The sequence below is a fragment of the Wasmannia auropunctata genome, unplaced genomic scaffold (assembly GCF_000956235.1).
Source record: "Wasmannia auropunctata unplaced genomic scaffold, wasmannia.A_1.0 LD336069.1, whole genome shotgun sequence".
In the NCBI taxonomy this organism is placed as follows: Eukaryota; Metazoa; Arthropoda; class Insecta; order Hymenoptera; family Formicidae; genus Wasmannia; species Wasmannia auropunctata.
In genome coordinates this window covers 1,815,331-1,836,558 of record NW_012026821.1, presented here as the reverse complement: position 1 = coordinate 1,836,558, position 21,228 = coordinate 1,815,331, and the positions used below count along the sequence as shown (strand labels likewise).

The 21,228-nt window shown below is 33.2% G+C and overlaps 2 protein-coding genes across 5 annotated transcripts in view; one reads left to right on the top strand and one right to left on the bottom strand.

Annotated features, from left to right (window-relative positions):
* Positions 1-21,228, bottom strand: part of LOC105450091 — a 70,691-nt gene that overhangs the window by 20,100 nt on the left and 29,363 nt on the right. The window lies entirely within an intron of this gene.
* The window catches only part of LOC105450092 (FMRFamide receptor), a 49,667-nt gene continuing 42,676 nt past the window's right edge, over positions 14,238-21,228 (top strand). Inside the window, exon 1 of one of the 3 annotated variants that reach the window (XM_011689743.1) lies at positions 14,238-16,294. The gene's annotated coding sequence lies outside the window, so the exon portion shown is untranslated. Of the gene's footprint in view, positions 16,307-21,228 lie in introns of all 3 variants that reach the window. The other 2 variants (XM_011689744.1, XM_011689746.1) reach the window with 2 other exon arrangements.

Genomic DNA, 21,228 nt, shown 5'->3' with positions numbered 1-21,228 from the left:
CTCTCTCTCTCTCTCTCTCTCTCATCATTGCGACATAATGTAAAATGAGATATTGATCTTATACAATATTACTTGTAGTCTATATTACGGAAATAAACTACGTTTACTAAATAAAAAAAAGGAATATACTAAATAGAAGAGTAGGTATGCATTACATTGTATTACATATTGCATACAATATATATTATATTACAATGAAAGCTCATAAATAGAAAGTGAGAATATTTATAATATAACAATGTCATTATATTTTCATAAAATTGTTATTTAAATTAAAGAAAAAAAATGTTCAAATTTAAGATATTAATTGAATGACAGGGACAAGATTTTGACTCTTACTACAAAGTGATCTAGAAAGACATTAATTATATGTATATATTAGAGCAATTATTGCGATAATTTTGAAGAAAGAATTAATTAATGCTGTGTATATTTCAAAATCCGCGCAATGCTTCTCTTTCACTCCAAAGGCCTTGACACCGAAAAATAAGTTACATCCTCTGGTTACGATATCGAAATGTAATTGATACCACTTTGCTGAAAACGTAATAGTGCTATTAAGCTAGCTTTTATCCCTCTTCTCTCTATTCACTTTCTGGATAAGGATAGAAGCCAGGGTTGGCTCTAAAGCTTTTTACCGACCCAAACAAATAAATTTCTGATGTACCCTTTCACATACGCATCATTCCTAACGTTTCTTTATTAAATTTGCTTTTTTATGTTTATTGATGTTTACATTTGGTATATCAATTTTCTGTGGAATCTTCAGCTTTCAGAAGCGATTAAAGAACGAAAATTCGTAGTAAAATAAAAAAACTTCTGGATGGCGTTTAAGCATTTAATTCCATTACGGATAAATGAGCTTCTTCCGTAAAAAAATATTTATAATGCATTTCTTAATAATCTTAAAAGAATATAATATTATTAAAGTGTTTAGAAGGATATCGCGGGGAAAATAAAAACGTATAATACACGTGCAAGGATATTCTGGAAAATTGGAGTTTCTTTTTCTCAAGCTATTCTCACTTTACTGAAGCCAGTCCTGTATAAAAGCGATATGACAACCGTTTCGATTTCACGTGGATGCACATTTATGTAGACATTCGTCCGATCGTGCCATTCTGCGTAACTGCAGATGGCACGACATTGATGACCCTCATCTGAATAAAATATGGTTTAATATCCCTCCATTCTTATCCCCGTTCTTCTACGGACAGGAAGCATACATGGAAGGCATGTACAAAAAATTTCATTTCGATGCCTAACATCCATCACACACATTCTCCTTTCCCGAAAATAAATCAAATAGAAAAAAAGGCACCACCCTTAGTCGTCAGATATTCGTAAGACTGCCTCAAGAAATATTTTTCCAATACGTGTTTCTATGTACAAATTACAACTAGTCGTCCTTATTGAATTAAGAATTTGTATTCTAAATTTATTCAGATGTTTAACAAAATTAAAAATATTACAGAATATTTCGTGTGGAAATATCTATGTGTAACTACGTATGAGCCATCGATACAAATGCGTATGTATAGAAAATTGTTTGCATATGTGTCTTTTGTATACCTGTTGATTTGCATGTTTTACATGCAAAATGTAAATTCGTAATTTAAATGTATATAAGCCACTGTGAAAGCTTTGCATTTTTATATCTTCGAGGACAAAATGAGACATAACGTCCTTCCTGTACCATAAACCGTTCCCTTTGACACACCCGCGTACATTCACTCACGCTAAGCTTTTGTGCGGTTATGAAAGAAAAGAAAAAAAAAACATTCATTTGCGACCCTTTCTTAGATGAAGAAAAGCCTTGTCGTGAAGAGACATACGCAGAGGTTGAACCTTGAAATGTGGGATATTCAAAGACTGTGTCGTGTCTTTAAAAAAAAAAGCCAGAAAAGATTATCTCAAAGAGAAGGAATACAATGTATACAAAAACGGATTTAAACGGATACAAAATGTCTCTTGTATAAAAATTTTCTTATTTTTAACCATTTAATTTTTTAAATTTTTTATTTTTAATTTCTACGTTTTGTCATTTGGTTTTTTTTGTTTATTAATTTTCTTTTTGTTCTATGTGCGTTAATATAATCTATATACAACAATATCCAGATAAAACCTTATATATTTATTTCCTCCCTTCGGAAGATGGAACGACAGCAGACGAAAGACATACGACACGTATGAAAATCGCGCGGGTGAAGAATGCCATTCTCACTCTAGAAAAATGTGAATGAGCCGAGTGGAAAAATGCGAAGCCCCCGCTCGAGGAGAAAACATCGAGATGCGATCGGTATTCGCCGAGGCACACGTTGCGAGTATACCTGCCGCGAAAGAAACATCAATCGCTTGAAATCTCTCACATAATTTTTTACTGAACCTGTGCGGTAAAGGAATTCCCATAAAGGAGATGGAAGAGCTTGTTCTCTTAAGTATTAGGAATTCAGGTCAAAGACCTAGGAAGTCAATGATGCTACGGCTATTTTTAAGAGTGTATACAATAGAATGTCTATTATTTATAATAGACATATAAAATTTTTCAAATATTTTAATAATTTTTTCAAATATATTTCGATGTATATTAATTTTTTTTTATATATGGTACATTGATTTCTTTCAATCCGCATTTTGCAAAATTTTTAATGATTCAGAATCACACCTGTTAAACTTCAATTTTCCCTGTGTTTGACGTGAATTATTAAATATTTGAATTAGACGCGTAAACGCGTTCTTTATGGCGTTATCACATAAATATAGAGCTTATCAATAAATCCGCCACTACTCGCGGGATTAAACGTCGGTGCACTTTCCTCCCACTTCGTTTTTACAGTTTTCCATACGCCGGGTTAAACCCCTTGCGGCTGGAATAGAGAAAAAGGTCAGATGTACTACTTATGGATTTCGCCGTTGGCACCCAAATGTCTGGCTTCTGGCTCCGCTTTGGCTGGTCGAGTCGATGATTCACGTAGCACAGCTTGCCGTAAGCACGATTCTACGTGCTCGCAATCATGTACACAGGGTGTATCAAAAGCAATAAGTAAACAAATTTCCGTAAATTATATATTCTATAACAGTCACTAAAAATATTGGAAACTAATCGGCAACAATTAATAAAGCTTGTGTATCCGTAAAAATGCAATATGTGTAATGAATTCAATCATAGTATAATAAATATGTTTATACATAAAGCATTTTAATTTTTTACTTAATTCAATTTAATTAAGCGGATATTTAATCATACTTTCAGTTATCAAGACATTCAATTATCAAGATGTTTAATCTTGAGAACTGAAAAATTGTAGTTAATAATTTGCGTACAATACTTATGGTAACGATAACGTATAAGATTTCCGCAAAGTTGACTTCAATTGACTTGACTCTAGTCTCAAAATCAATATTGGTCAGATTGCACCCTATATACATATTGCCCCGACTAACCGCGATCGATCGCCAAAGTTCACGACTGGAAAAACATTTGCGATTTATTGCGCGCGAAAATTGCATCCAACTTCGGCCGCCAAGTCTTCTCGAGCTCCCGTTGTCGCTGATACACAAAGTTGAATCTTCGCGTAAGTAATGCACTGTGGTCGCTGAAATATTGCGTCATGTACAACCTCGTGCACACAGACTATCACTGCCTTTGGAAAATTAAATTGCTTTTCATTCGAAACTTTTGAATAGGCGGCGCTTTTTCGAGCAAAACTCTTCATTACTTAAACGATGCTATCGTCGCAACGTTTAACGATAAACTAAATTAAGGTCACTACATTATAAAATCCTTACCTTTTCCGACTAATTTTGTGCAAATTTAAATTTTAAACCATAAATATCGCCGAGCTATTTATAATGAAAATCAAAAAGATAACACGATAAATGATATCGAATTTCAACAAGAATAAAAAATGTGTTTGATTAGAGATATCCAAGAAGCGCTATTTTCATCCCGTTCTACAAAGGACGCAAATTTATTTTCCCGGATTTCCGGACGTATGTCCTGCCAAATTTATCTCAACACGTAAAGAAGGAAAAGTCAAGATTCTTATCCAACACTCGAAAAACTTTTACACGATGCGATTGACAGTTTCTCATCGTTCGCTATATCGATTTAAGTTTCCAGTTACGTGTAGGAGCTGCCTTAAATTACAAAGTTTGTCATCGGCGGAGCTTGAAAGCCTTGCTGTATGATGAACGAGTATCAGACTCTTCTCTGTCACGATCTTCCAATATTATCCAATGAAATAAGTTGCTGTATATGGAATATGTTAAAAGCCTCTTAACTTCCTTAATAATATATGTTTATATCGTAACTACTGCTCTTTATGACTTATGACAAAATCACTTTCCACGTGCAAACAACTAAATTGTGGTAACAGTAGAACTTTCTTTAAAAGTGCATTATCAACATTTTCTAGCTGCAACTATTATTTTAAGCTAACGAGAAAATCTCAGTTAATTTCAGATTTAAGACAATAATCCGGATAATTGGATCCGGATGATAGTAATTTATAAAAATTCAAACATTTATATACAGCAATAATGTATTATTCTATATGGCTAAGATATAAACAATGTTAAAATATTAGCAAACTGGGGAAAAATAGAGACTTTGATTAGTCAACACAAATATAAATATTATAATTTCTTGTCAATTGCATATGTCGTATAAAAAGTTAACGAGTTGATAAGAGATCTAAAAATTTAATTCAAAAATTATGAGAAATGAGTTAAAAATGATTCAGGTCATGTTCTGTATTATTAGAAAAATAATTGTATCAACATTCCCTTTCTCGTATTTTTAAGGAGACCGATTTCACGTGTACAATATCTCTTGCGGTAATCTATATGAACAATGTAAGTCTTAGTGCCAGTGCTTTTGGAAAGACATCGTAAGAGGCCAATTCACCAATGTCGTTCCACTTGTAGAATAACACGCGAAATCCCATGTTACACGAAATTCATGAAATCTAATCTTTGTATTGGCGTCTCCTCTGATTAGCACTATATATATTCACACGCCATTTAGGAAAGGCAATTATTTATCTTGTGCCCTGATTTCATCGCTGTCGCTGACAGCTCTGAACTAATTGTAAGAGACAGCTCGGAAATGAAGAGAGGTCCAAATAATCGCAAAAACTTTTTTTAAGAGCTAACTTTTTTTCGAATATAAAGTATTATGAATGAGCTTTTCTCTTGCGATAAGAAGCACAAATAAAACATGATAAATTATTTAAAAAATAATAAAATTAATAAAACATTTTAAAAGAATTTTTATTAATTTTGTTAAGAACACAGAGAACAAAATCTACAAAATGTTATTGATTCTTATATCAATTACTATAATAAATATCTAAATTTTTTTTCAAAGCTAACATTGAAAAACAAATTTTTTCATTTGCGCTAGATTTTACAAAAAATATTTCGATATTTTAACATAATATATGTCTATTTTAATTAAATTCTACTTAAATATAAATAAAAGATTTCATAAATTTTTAAATAATTTTTCATTTAAGAGCAATAAATATCCTCTGCAAATTTTAATCGGCCAAAAACGTTGAAAAGCCGAGTACATATTGCATTGAGATAACAGTCAAACGAACCAAAGGTCGAGATAAATATTGCCAGTAGCGCTTTACAGACGAGTCGTATAAAAAATGTGCAAACACAAGCGACGTGATGCTATTGGAAATTTCGCGTTCGAAAAAGGTCCACAACGATAGCAACGCGGTTGAAATTTTAAAATTTGACATTCAGCGAGTGATTGAAACGAGTGATCGTTGATTTGCGTGCCGCCACCAAACGAAATGTAATTAACGCGTTCGCGAGTGCTTTAACAAGCTTCACTTCACCGCGGATTGCTTTTTGCTTCATTGAAACGATATCACGCACGTGTGACGGTGTGACGCAAATTGCCCATAAAGCTCGACGCCATTATCGACTCATTTTTACGTGACCATAACATCTAGAAAGTCGAGACTTTATAATCTTCTTTATAATCTTGACCATATAATCTATTTCTTTTAAAATATACGGATTTCAAAATTTAAGAAATAAATTAAAGATTTGGAAATAAGCTCGTCAATCGAGCAACGTTCGGAAAAGATGCAATGGAAAAAAGAAAACGCTTGCAAGCAATTAAAAAAAATGTAAATTAGAAATCAGTTTAACAAATCAGGAAATATTTTTCTCTAATTGATATCACAGCGCGCGACGTGATTGTCCCGTCTTATTGCCGGCGATTTAAGAGGCTCGTTACTCAGCCATCGTTAAAGTAATACTCTACATCCGCCTTCGGCGAGGACGGATCATCCTTCATCTTCTCGTTCAGCGTGCGAATGGCACGCTCGCGATCGTCAGAATCGTCTGGCCGCATATTTATAGTCGATTCGCGAAGAAAAACTGCTGCATTCTGTACGTAATAACAAACGAGATTTACGGATCCTGAGAATCGCGGGCATCAACAACCGTTCGACTTGATCATTTAAGAAGCGATGCGAGAGAAAAACTTTAATTCTGACAAGCCTGGACAAGAAATTCCTGGAATTTCGTCTCGTTAAAAAAGATCAGACTCACGGCTGCGAGAAATTATTCGAAGGTCTTGTCGTGCAGTATCGTTTTAGCCGTGCGCCTCGTAAAATCGATTAATTGACATGCCTAAGCGAACGATATCTATGCAAACGCTTCATCGTGCTGCACTCGTGTACATGTGTTGACACGTGCAGTATATACAGTGATGTGCGGAAGTTGGAACTGATAGGAAGGATTATATATACTGAAAAGATCTAACTACACAGTAGTGTTATAACCACCTACAGACAGCTTGTTATTTAATGGATAACTATTTGAGATAATAGCTCATACAAGTGAGCTGCGTAGAATTATTTATTTATTTACATTTTTTAAATTAAGTATTTCTTTTGTGTATTGTATTTATTAATTTTATAATACCATATAAAAAAATTGAAATTAAAATTTCCAATATACGCAGAATGTAATTCAAGAGTAAAACTTATTTATTTATTTACATTTTAATATGATTATTAGAATGTATAAATATTAAATAAAAATAAATAGCATAAAATATAAATAAAAATAATACATATTAAAAATAGAAAGAATCGAACCAGATGCTAGATAGAAGTAAATGCGAAAACATCACGTACTTTTTACTATTCATAAATCGTAGAAACATTCAATAATGAATATTGCTCATCTTTCTTCACATACATAGCAGTGTAACCCTTTCGAAGTTACGCCGTGAAACGTAAATCTTCTAACTTGTATACGCTATTTCGTTCTATGCGAGAGAAAATACAATTCCCAAGCTTCTCCAAGGAATTCGATTGAACCAGCGATGCGAATCGCGTTACGCGATTTCGAGCTACAAAATCCCCCCCCCCCCCCCAACATCTGAGAACGAAAGATATGAACGTGCCTCTTCGACGAAAAATTCCTAGCTTTCTTTGTGCGTAGGTACATGTTTCTAACGTTTTTGATTGAATATTTCAAAGTCAATTCCTACATTCCTCGTATTAATTCTCAAGTCATATATCTATAAATAATCCATAAACATATCTATAAATAGATACCTTTCTTTAGGACGAAAATAACAGATTTAATTTGCGCAATAGATTCAACGAATTAAAAAAAATTCAATAACATTCGACGAGTTATAACAATTCAATTAAGATTAAATTGAACACGTTTTCTCACAATTTTATATACTATACTTATATCCTAATTTAATATTTCTATACGTTTTTTCTATTGTAAAATAGATAAATAAACGTATAGAAATAAAATACACACTACAGTGCACAGTGGCAGTATCTCTAACGGTGCAAATGATTTGTACACTATGGTTGACAGAATATTTTGATCATTCGGGAATCGGCTATCTACTGAATCGCTGAACTTCCCGGCAATCCGTTACATCAAACGTCGAGTTTTCATCCGTATTGTGATTACACGAACTGGACCAGCGACCGGAGGATGCCACGTGAATTATAGCCGTCGCTTATTCTTCCGTTGAGATGCTCGGTGCGCAAATACCGAGAGATATCGCGGTTATATTTCTTCTTTTCGCTCGAGAACGAACTTCTTTGCGTGTGTGTTTTTGAATTCCGGCCAAATATTGATGTCCATCGATTAGTTGCGACAATTTTTGAGATTTTCATATTGTACATTCCTCGGAATTTTCAAATTTCTCGGTAGCTATTTCTGGGTATCGATTTAATATAATAAAATAAATTTAACAATAAAAGTAGACTAATAGCTTTATTTTTGCACGATATTTTGATTTTCATTTATTTTATCAAATACAAAATATACAAAGCAAAAAGTAAAAAATTATTTTCTGTGTTAAATAATATTATTTGTTTGTCATTTTTAATATTTTATATTTTTGGATGTATTTCATCTCAATTTTATTTTCTTCGCATATTGCAAAAAATTCTGTATAATAAAATATCGGAAAATAAAATACCAAAGTTACAATATTACATATTTTTTTCAATCTTCATCACTAGCTAAGCACTACAAATCATAATTTCGTAATTAAGACAAACGATTTTGAAGTTTGTCTTTATTTACGTCCAAATATGTATAAAGATTTAAATATACATAAAACATAATATATTACACAGAAGATTTAATCCAATATTAAGTAATTCGTCTGAATAGCAAACGCGGTCGTTTAAAATTTAAAGAATTAATAGTAGCTGAAAATTATATGCTACACAATTTGACAATTTTACACTAATCAAACAGATCTAATGTGTCTCAATGTCACACTGACATTTTGAATTATTACCGAAAATAGCAACGTATGTTACAATCTAATAGCTCTCGCCGTTAACCCATTTACATCCACAATCATTCTCATAAATAGCCGCACATCCAACGTATACCTTATATGTGTCGCCTATTAGACGACAACAAGGAAGATTACTAATAGCACTTCAAATACGATTACAAGGACATAAAATTATATGTACGTTTTGTTTCATGGTTTGTCAGACTGTATTGTATTGTGAGATATCGTATTTGCATCGCGTTTCTCAATCCGTTTAAAAGAATATCAAGAAATGTAAAGGCTCGATATAAAATTATAATACACGCGTGTGATAAAACTATCAAAAAAAAAAGTAAAACTCTTTATAAATATACGGAAATGTGTTTCGCGAGGGAATATTTCTTCACTTTCGAACCCTAACTCGAAGGTGAGGGATCCTAAGTGATGCACGACTCGCCAGAGACCTTTTGTAATTTGCCGAAAATTTTTCGAGACTCTCGTCGCGTTTCTCGTAAATGGGAATTCAATGTCGATACAGCGATAGAAAAAGGTCGCGGTTGGAAAATTCGACCTACATATATATATCGCCTTTAATTCTACGATACTTTCACTATGTTACGTTCTTTCGATACCGAGCTTCACAAATGTCCGTAAAAACACTTCATTTTTCCCTGCACAATAACTATATAAATAAAAGAGTATTTCGCAAACGTGTACAACACGTTTGTTGGCAATAAAACTAATAATGTAAAAGTTTTTCTAAAAGTTTGAGAGTGTTGTGTGTCATGGAAAATAATTATACACGCATGGATGTCCGTGCCAATTTTAAAAGTTTGGCAATTTTAAAAGTGTTCTAAAAAGTAAGGCGAGTTTCCAGGACATCTCTCGACGATGTCTCGTAGCGGCTGAATCATCTAGAGCAAATCGTGCACTGCTGGCGACTCGCGCGCGCGTGCAACTTTCTTACGACTTTACACTCGGCAGCCAACAAACGTGGTACCCTGCGCGAGTACTTTTAATAACTTTTGGCGCGCAAACCGCAACCGCAATTGCAGCCGTGTTGCATAATCATTTTGATTATGCATACAGATGCATTAATAATGACAACAAGCAACTGGAGGGTGATCTGATTAATCGCATGTATTCTAATAGACGTATATATGCGTGATCTCCACAAATTAAAGCGATACAGTGTGGAACCAATCACAAAATATTGTTTCGTAATAACAGTTGAATAAATCGAAAATCGGAAAAGATAACGAGAATTTGTGAAAATTGCGCGGATTGGGGTTGGTTACATCTCCATACGGCAATTAATCGATTGCTACAACCAATCGTACGTGCAATTTCTGTACTGCATTGTGTAATATTTGCCCTATAATATAGTATATGACTGTGCATACTAGAATTGCTGAATAAAACGTAGTAAATGGTTAAAGTGCAAAGTACAAGGTATATTTTAAATTATATGTAAAATTAGGAGTGTTGCAATGTTTGCAAATCTCAAAACTTATAGTAAACTTTCTACGCCCGTAATGCATATTAAAATCACATAAATTTGAATATTAAATAAAAATTTTTTTTTATTATTTCACTTATTTCATTTACTTATTAGTAATTGAAGCTCCTTTTGTTACTTGTTAAAGCACAATATAAAGGTATCGTGTGCCTTGCAATTTGTGAAAGTTAATTAATTCAACTTCGTTGCCTCTGGCAAACACATTTAAACTAGCTTATCCATTGGCACGTTCCAACTGGGATAATTACAAAGTATGAGCTGTGTAATTTTCCCTTACTGTGTGCGCGATATCGGAATTCTAAGGACTAGAAGACTATAGTCCATTGGATGGTGCCGATCAGTGACGCAACGCACGACGCAATTAATCTAGTCTCGTGAACAATACAACAATACCATCCTCACGCGGGATTCATAATCGCTTTTCTGTCGACTCAAAACATAATTAATTTTACTGCGGTACAATAATTAACAATGGGACTCATGCAACCCCGTTTTCTTGAAATGAAAGAAAAATTACACGGTAAATCATTGCAAGTGCAACTGTATTTGTTAAGCTTAACAGATTAAGAGAAACAATTCTATAGTTATATAAATCAAGATTAAAGTAAAAAAAACTTTATTGTCTTAATTAAATATCAGGAAACCGTGGAATGTTAACAAACAAATGAGATCGTACGATGCCTACACGGTACAAAGCAGGATCTTAGTGCTGAGATCTTAGCACTAAGATCCTGCTTTGTACCGTGTAGGCGTCATACGATCTCATTTATTGTCTTACTTGTTTTACATATTTTTAATTATATTATTTAACGCTCTTGTAGTAAAGAATAATGCATTACTAATCGAAAAACCCCAAAAAAATCTTTTTCTCTAAGCCACGTTTTTACGGCAATTTCTTTTCATTTCTAAATCTCGAGCGAGAATTCCAATATGTAATTTCAAAGTTCTCTTATGCATTTATCGGTCCCTTTACTTCGTTACCTACACGTACCACCAAGCGTACCACTATATGTACTTTCCCTATATGTAACAGCGTCGATTATATATACTTTTACAGAGATGGATCTACGATGCCGAAGAATCGCGTTTCGCGTTGAATTAAATCGATACTATAACTAATCCATAACCATGAGTAACGGCGTTACATCACTATCTGCTCTCCGCTGAAACGCAGTTCCGTTATTAGAATCGATATTACGAGGCTAATTTCGAGTTACGAAAAGCCCGATAAAAGCGAAGATACTAATCGACGGTCGTACATCATATGTACCACTTCCGAGATATATGTACGTTCATGTACTTTCCATCCCTTACGCGATGTCGTAAAACAATTCGCGATAAATGCTGGAACAATGCCGCGGTAATCCGACGACCGACGACAGCTTATCGTACACGATCACTGTACTGAGGTTTATCGCGATCACTCAAAGGGATACGTCACGATAAATCACAACCAGAATTAACCATAGAGATCGTAACGGCTCTCTCCCGGTCCAATGTTCGAACTTTATTTTGATTTACGCGCGGATAAATCCGCGGTTAGTGGCAACCGTGTAAAACCGTGTAAATCGTTGCCTCGTGCCCTGAGAAAGATTGTTTATCATATTGATGGGCATGAAAAAGGGAGAGGTAAAGGCGAAATCTATTTATTATTCTGGGTCGGACCCCATTAGAACAAGTATAAGCGTATATGTTCAGAAAGGGATCTAAAATCTAAATCACTATTTTATCGGCTCTCGAATCAAATGATGCACGGGGGTAAAACACGTGTAAAATCGTCCCCTGTAAGAATTTCGATTAAATTTTAACGGGCTAAGTTTAGAACAATTCTATCGCGCATTATTTTTGACCCAATTAATAATAAAAATACAATATTAAAACATTATTAACTCATTTCTTATTTAGCGCAATCTACATAATTATCTTTTAACAAGAAAAAGATTTGAGTAAATGGATGAAGATTTTAGTCTATATGCAAGCTGAATCTGAGGAGAAAGAAAAAAATAAAAATTAGGAGGATGAGATGCATTGGAGAGATTGGAGAAAGAGAGGTGTCATTTTGATATGTCTTCGTCTGACATAAATAAGGAATGAGAAGACAGGAAGAGGGGCGACGAAATTGGACTAATCATAAAAGGGATACGCTGAAACGGGATATATCTTGGAGCTCGTATAATAAACTCCCGCAAGTGGAAATACGTGCGAACAAAAATACGAGTGCATGACGCCAAAAAAAAATGCGAGAAAGAAAATACGGGATATGTATGATATCAAAAAATGAAAGAGACGAACAAAAATTCGAGCAGAAAATAGTATCGCTTTAGTGCAAAGGGCACAAGTTAAAAATAACGACGGGAACATTTTTTTTTAATATCGGATGTTTGTGAATGAACGATGTTACAAATTTTATTCACTAAATTCCTTCTGCATATTTAAATATTGTAAACTTCTTAGAACTTTTACTTTACAAGCTTTTTAAAATTACAAGAGTGGTAAAATCATTATACAAATATATCTCGTTCTCATAAGTAAATACATACAAATTTATATCAGTTATCGATAATTAATTCTTCAAAAATTAATAACTTCTTAATTAATTAAAATAAACAAATCGTCATTATAGAATATTGTAGGTGCATAATTCGATAAAACTGTTTGACGATTATTATTAATGGTACGTAATACGCAATTTAATAATGACATTAAATAACATTTAATATATGTGTATTATAAAATATGGACCGCGCAATTATTTATAATCAAAAATCGCACGCCCAATTTCCGAATAAATATATATTTTACAAAAAATTCAAAGAACTGGATTCACGTTGCAAACGAACAAATTTTCCATAACGGATATTCGACATAAAATATGACGAAGAGGAACCCACTTGATACATAAATGGCAGAGATCAGGTGCATAGATCGTTGATGTCAAGTCAAACTCAAACATAAAGGAAATATATACGACAGATACCAGAAGCACTGTTCTACTAAATTTAGCAATTTTCTTATTTCGAGTCGCCATCGGAATACGATATTTCTACATTTTCCCTGATTAAAATTGAAGTAGAATCATAAAAATAGAAACGAGAATTAAGGAAGAAACAAAAGAGATAATTGTGTCTCGCTACCTTTTCGCTAAGCAAATACCCATCCTTTCCTGCGCACTCTACACGCGCGTGATAAGTAAATGCGAAGTAACCAAAATGTAAAAAATAGAAAGAGAAAGAAAGAGAGACAAAAATTAAACGAGAAAAATGGTAAATAAAATCGAAGCGTATCGAAGCGTATAAAAAAAGTCTTTTAAATTAAATCAACAATCATTACCATTTCAGAGATTGCCAAAGGTAAAATACCTCTGCAGATCGAATTTGATTAAAATACGATCTCATGAAAATCTAATCTCAGCTCAATCAAAATCTCATCTGACTCGTATATACCCATTCTTTTTACATCAACGTCACTTGATTCTCGCGCGCGCGTGCGAAGAATTGAAATGATATACACGAGTATCTCGAATTCAGACGCACATACATATACGAACGGCAAAGAATATAGCCTCTGTTTACGTTCGTCAAGTTTAGACTATAGCGTATAGCGACGCCCGGTTTGGGATCTCCTGGTGCTGCGTATGAATGGCGCGGGGAACGAGCCAGACGAAACGGGCCGGCGAAACGTGCGGACGTATAATAGATATAAGAAAGAAGTGTACACGCGCGCGATGGGGGAACGGGGATGGCTTTTGAAAGCCAAGTCGGAGAGCTAAGTCGCGTGATCCCCGAAAGGGTGAAAGAGGCGCCGCGCCAGTGGAGCATGTACGAAGCCGAGGAATCGAGAGGGAAAAGAACCGGAGAGGAGAGGACCGGCACAACGGGGCGAGAGTGCGCAGGCGGCACTCACTGCCAGGGTCACTCTCGTCGCACTCGCGACTGTACCGTAGCGGCGCGACGCGAGGCGACGCGGCGCGCCGCGACGCTGCCGATCCTCTTCTCCTGGCTAGACGCACTTCAGTGCGCCGCGAGAGCGCTCCGAAACCGCTTGTTGATCTTACGCCTCCCGTTCGGAGCGAGCAAGGCCGCGCTGTCGACTGTAGAAAGCTTTTGAGGAGAAAAAGTGTGAAAGTAGAGAAAAAGTTGCGAATAAACGTCACGGAATAGAACGTGAAAATGCCATGGAATAGGAAAACTTAATATTTAACGATTGGCGAGAAGTAGTGCATCATTGAGACCCTTTGGCTTCAAATCACCAGTGTTCATCATGTAAACTAAAAAAAGAAAAATGAACATCGATAAACTTATTAATGAGTGCGTCAGTCAACGTAGTCGATAAACAATGAATAAGAAGTAAATAACAAATGAGAGATAAACATGAATTATTTAAAAAAAAGACTGTTAATTATTTTAAACAATTGTATTTTTAACAATATGATTATTGAATAATAAAAGGTTACCAATATAATTATTGGATATATGATTGGAGTATACAGAATGACCGTAAAAGAATAATAATCGTACTCAAGATTGGTTAATAAATTTAATATGATTAGCAACCAGTACGGTCAATCAGCACGATCAACATTCTCTGGATAGTAAATTATCCGTGGTCGCGCCAGCAAGATTAATAGTGGTTCGAGACTGTTAATGATTGGTAACCATAACACGAGCTTATATATGTGCGCTTACGAAATTAGCACTGTAAACGGAAATTCCCATCGAATTCAAGCTTATTGATATCATCGATAACCGTTAGGATTATTAATAAAATAAGTAAAGACTGATGCAAACAATGTGAATAAGTTCTATTAAAATCTCGAAAATTTTATTAGATCTTACTAAGAGACAATACAAACGTAACTCCATTAATTTAATGCAAATTTTAACAATAACTATCGTGATCGTTAACGAGTAAAAAATATCGTAAATTAGTGACATCGAGAGTGACGTGAATCGACACTCGGTATATTTACTTCAGCCGCTAGCCGAAAAGTTACTTTATCATTTGACAAAAAAAAAACGAGAAATTAATGGACAACTGCAACTACAAAGATACACCGGGGATCAAAAAATAATCAATCTAAACTTTTTCAAGAGAAAAAAACCTGAGGTTTATCCGAAACGATCAAAGAAGCTTCGCAAGTATAATCCTTCGGGGACACAACGGGCTTCTTTTACTTCTCTTTGAGAAAGAAAAAGTGATTCATTCACGAAGTAACAAGTGTATTTTAATGGATGAGTATCGCAGAGACACCCAAGTTGTACAAAAGACGATCAACCGAGAGCTTTTTCAAGAATTAAAACTAATCTTACTTAAGACTCCAAGAATTCTCGGATTATTAAGACTTTTCGTTTTTTTTTTCTCATTAAGTTAGCTTACGCGATACAATAATAAAGAAACAAGTTAATTAAAAAGTTCTCTTCAGAAAATAAAGGATTTATTTAAAAAAAAAAGGGATACTTCGAGATGAAAAGGGTACTATTTCGTGGATCCATTAGCTCCTCGATTCAAAATATAGAATCGTATAAATCCGCGAATTAATTCAGTGTACAAATTTTAGAAACGTGTGAGTCACTAAAGCGCGAGGTACAACTGACGAGCGGTATTAAGTGATATACAAATCGGTGATTGGCGTGTTTGTGGACAATATCGGAGCGCTAAGAGACCTTCTTCGAGGAAGCGAGTGACTCATCGATGAGCAAGGACCAGAGCGATATCGTCGAGCGCGGAATTTTCGAGCGTGCGTTCCGCAAATTTTCGAGGAAAGTGTATTGTCAGACGCGAGCTCCTCGAATATCTATCTCGCCCGCTCTTAATGGACAAAGTTATGATTAAGTTCGACGTCACGCAAGTGATGCGAAGTACATTCGATCTCACATGCTCACGCGAACAGACACGCGGCTCACGGTGGTGAGAATGCCAGGTGACGCAATGGTAAAGTTCGAGTGTCGCATGATCGACGAGGAGACTAACGACAGGTGATTATGCAGGTGAAACCCCTCCCCTCCAGAGATTTTCGCGAGGGATCTCGTTGCGTTCGCCACGGACGTGACACGTCTCCGTCTATTAATAAATTCGCGAACAAAATTTCACGACATTCTGTGCGAACTGCACGGCAATTTTGCGTTCTAGTAGCGTACGACGCTGTCAAACCGTCGTGAATTATTAACATTTTACGCGAGCGAAATTTCAAGATAATCGTGATAATCTCTGAGGGTCGACGAGCAACGACATTTTCTTTTTTATAAAAACCTTAAAATTAGACACTTTATTTTATCTCGGTACAAAGCTGAATTTGCCAGCGATTTTGTCGCGGATATTAAAAATAGATCAAGAGAGCCATAATCATGAGGATTTTAAAAAAAATTCTACACATTTGTATCATATAGGTAATTTATCAGTCAGAGAGGTTGAATTGTTTATTAACAATTACTGGAATTTAAATTATATACTATTAACAGATTCAGAAATTTTACTTGAAGTAATTAAAAAATCAATTAAAATAATCTGATGTTTTGAAACTAATTCCAAATGTATAAAAAACATCGTTGCAATAACACAATAACACAATGTTGCAATAACATCGTTACAATAATCGAGTTTATTTTCCAAACAAGAATCTTTGAAATGAGTCGAATCTATCTTCAACAAGAAATAAGAAGAAAAATAGCTTCAACATAAACATTAAATAAATATTCGATACATGTATTGTAGATATTAATGTTGAAAAACAATTCATACAACACTACATATGTATATACAAAATATATAAATAAAATATATAATTATATATATTTATATATAAAATAAAATTATGTATAAATATGTATATATAATTATGTAAATTATATATTTTATTATATTAAAATATAATAAACTTACAATTAGATATACATATGTATGTATGTATGTATGTATAATTGTATTACTTGATATATAATTCAGTTTATTAAATTCGTTTTTATTGAATATAAGTACACTTTTTCTGATGAGGTATCAATCACATTGTAACAATATTTATAAAAATATATCTATGTCAGAACTTTTACTTTCGATAGAACTTTAGGACACATTATGCGTCGCTCGTAAGCCAAGTATTCTCTTAATTCCGCGATGTATTAGTTCATTGAGACGGAAAATGGTTTCCTCTTATCCGGCTTCACAATAATGCATTATGATGCGAGTACTTTCACACATTGTGCTTGGTATCTCAATTCTTATTATTATATATTTATATGTTTTATGTATATTTATATGTATCATACATTTATATATTTTACATTTTATAATACGTTGTGTAATGTAATCTACGAAGGAAATACCTATGAATTTTATGAAAAATCAGAATTTAGATCCAAACAAATAGCTTATCTCTCTGATGTTCCATTTCTTTCACGTCATCTTTCTCGACATTTGAGTAACGAGGCTATTCGACCATCAGCTTAACCCCCGAATTAACCCTTAGAGCGCTCGTCAAGTTGTCGATCCGAAAAGATGCTTTTTATCTTCTTCTACAAAAACCTCTTGACACATATAAAAAAAAAACGTATATTCGCAACGTATATTACTTGACGTCATATTTAAAATTTTTAATTATTAAATATTTAAAAATGGAATAATCACAAAGTAATCACGAGAAAAGTCACTTTATAAAAATTATAGTTTCGCAGTTATGTTAAAAAAAAGAAATTCTCTTCTGATATTTAAATATGAAGTAAAATTAGGTTAAATTCTTTAATTATCGACAACAGAAAAAAATTGTTACGTTAAGATACTAAAATGAATTTGAAATTATAAATAAGCTAAAATTTTATTTAAAGAAATGTTTTAAGTGCCATTTTTATCGCAATCTCATATCCTCATAATTCCTATATTAGCTCTGCATGTAATGAAGCGAGATATAGAAACTAAATATAACGAAAATGATATATGGGTACAAAACGAGAAAAATGACATGAATAAAATTATATAATGTTTTCTTCGAATAAATTTTTCTATAAAAATACGCAAAAATCTGTGACCTTTGATGAGATTTATTGCGATCTCGAATTGCGCAACGAGGAAGCATTCAGGAAATAATCGCAAGCGAGATTGAATTATGAAGTCGCGGAAAAAGAGGTAAAAGCGAACGGAATGACAAATTACGATTACCTACGATAAAGAGAATCACATCATACATGGGCTTTGTAAATCCCGATCCTATCGCATAATAGAGCAATGCAAGACAAGACGCAAAAGAGACGTTAAAAGGGAAAGAGGAAGCGTATGGAGAATTACGCAAGTAACGAAGCATTCGTACAAACGACATGGTCTTGAATTCATGATCAAAGAGCTAGTTACAATTGCCGAAAGAAAATTGTATGTTCTATCTTAAATATAAGTCACTTGATATCTACGACTCGAGATAAATGACTAAAACTATATTCTTCATCTACAACATTTGATTTCAATTTTAACGAAAATATTATTTAACAAAATGCAAAAATTAAAGTGTCATTAAAGGAATGTATTACTGAAGTAATTAGAAATAGAGAGGTTGATAAGTTTGTGATCGAATATGATCGATCTTGAAAAAGCTGAAAAAAATAAAACTGTTGTGACTAGAAAGATATTATGATTTTTTTATCGTTAAATTTTTTATCGTTTAATTTTATCGTTAAATGTGTGTAAATAACGTTTTCTTATAAAAGTTCTAAATTTTCGACATAAATTATTATTTTCTTTAAAATAAAATTAATTTTCAACATAAATTATTTTTTTTTATAAAAATAAAATTAATTTCGTAACAAGTAAGACTTTCTTTAAAAATTCTTATTGGTTTCATAATTTTAGAATAAAAGTCCTAATTCCTGATATTTGTAACTGTACCTATGTGCGTGTTTCAGTCTTTATTAAACTACGGTTCGTTAGAGAGGTCTTGTAGAAAAGTTCTGAAAAAATTAGAGTTTAATGCATTACAGTCGTGAATAATCGACGACGGTACAACCGACCTTTAAAGACAGTAATAAAACAAGATCTCTAAGGATTCATAGCTCATAATGTCTATATCTGCACGTGCGGGCCTTTTTCGATTATTAACCTTCAGAGAGAGAGACTATAGTTATCATATAAATAGCCAGCTGTAATACAAATAACACCAGTTTATCTATGCAATCGATATTTACGATCAAATCGATAAACTCAAGTGCATCTGGGGTTTTAATTAGTTAATGATTTATAGTTTACGGTTTGATCAGATCAAAATTACACCTGTGAAGGATATTCTATAATCTATAACAATGCCTGTAATATTTTGTGTTATCTAATTCCTAAAATTTTATCAAAGAAAATTTATTTAAAAATAAATCTCTTACTCTCTAAAAGTAAATCAGTGAAATCATCACTAATTATCAGTGTATATTATTTTCCAGTGGCATACTAAGAACTGTGATAAATAATCACTATTTCAATGTCGCTTCAGTGATATTCACTGTTTAAATCAGTGTATTATCATTGAAGCGACATTGAAATAATCACTGTTTATCACAGTTCTAAGTATGTCACTGGAAAAGGATATACACTGACAATTAGTGATGATTCCACTGATTCACTTTTAGAGAGTATATTATCTAATTATTTTTATTGCATTTAAAATTTATTAAAGAATTCAAAAGTCTTCTAATTTTTAACATAACGTAATTGTACTATTTATAAAATTTTTTCAAAATAAATATTATTACAAAATTTAAAAATAAAATTTCGAAGTTCTACTTTATTCAATAAATCTAAAAAAATTACACAAGAAAAAATTATTATGTCTCCATCTATATCAGATCCATATATTAATTAAATCATTATTATGTCAGATCTATATATTAATTAAATCATTATTAAATCCCTTTCTGGCCTTAATATCTTTTCTATGTATAACATTTTCTAATAAAATTCTCGTTAAAAGTCACTTGAAATTCGTCAGAAAAAAAATATTCTCTTACATTTCATTTTAGGAAATTATTAATTTACGAACTTTTATGTGGCGGTATAGAAGTGGACGTTTCACGCGTGAAACGTAGAGAAAGAACACCTGCCTCATCACGCTAATCCACGTTGTTACCCCGCCACATAGTCATTCCGCGCGCATCGTTTCTCGAAAATTGCATTAGCCAACTTAACGAAAGCGCGATCCGTTTTAAACTTCGTAATGGCTAATTAAAGAAGACATGATCGTCACGCTTTTGTTAAACTGCCGTAATTGCATCGGCGATGACGAAATAACTGAATAAAACTAGAACGAGCTTTAATAAATTATCGAGAGAAAATTTAACTTTATCGATACACTTTTCGTTCTACAATAGGATTAACGTAATAACGAATGCTCGTAATGACAAATGGCAGTTCGACGGAAATATCGTCACTATTTTATTCTTTTCATTATTTATAATTGTAATCCAGTGACACGAAAAAATACGAAAATTATGTAAATCATCGAGAGTTTCCAGAATTCAAAATCCTTTGAATCCTCTAATTATTACGCCAATTATTACTAGACATTCTCAGATCGCATTAAATTTTTTAATGACAAACATTTCGCAGAATTTAAATATAAATTTAGCTTAAACAAGAATTTTCAGCGCGAACGTCTGTTTAATTTTTTTATGTAAAATATTTTCTAATTAGATGACTTTTAATTTTATTTTTTAAAATATTTTATTTTGCGAGAGGTCTTCATAAAAGACGTCTCCTAATTTTCTGATAAGAATTTTCATGATAAAATAATATTTAATTAAGCGTGTCATTTAATGTAATACAATTTAACGTAAAATCTGAGAAGTAATATTTTTCACGCAAATTTTTAAGAACCAAATCAATTCACGGGGAATCAAGTTGGTTATTACGACTAAACGATTGACCTTCGGCCTTCGGCCGACCCGGA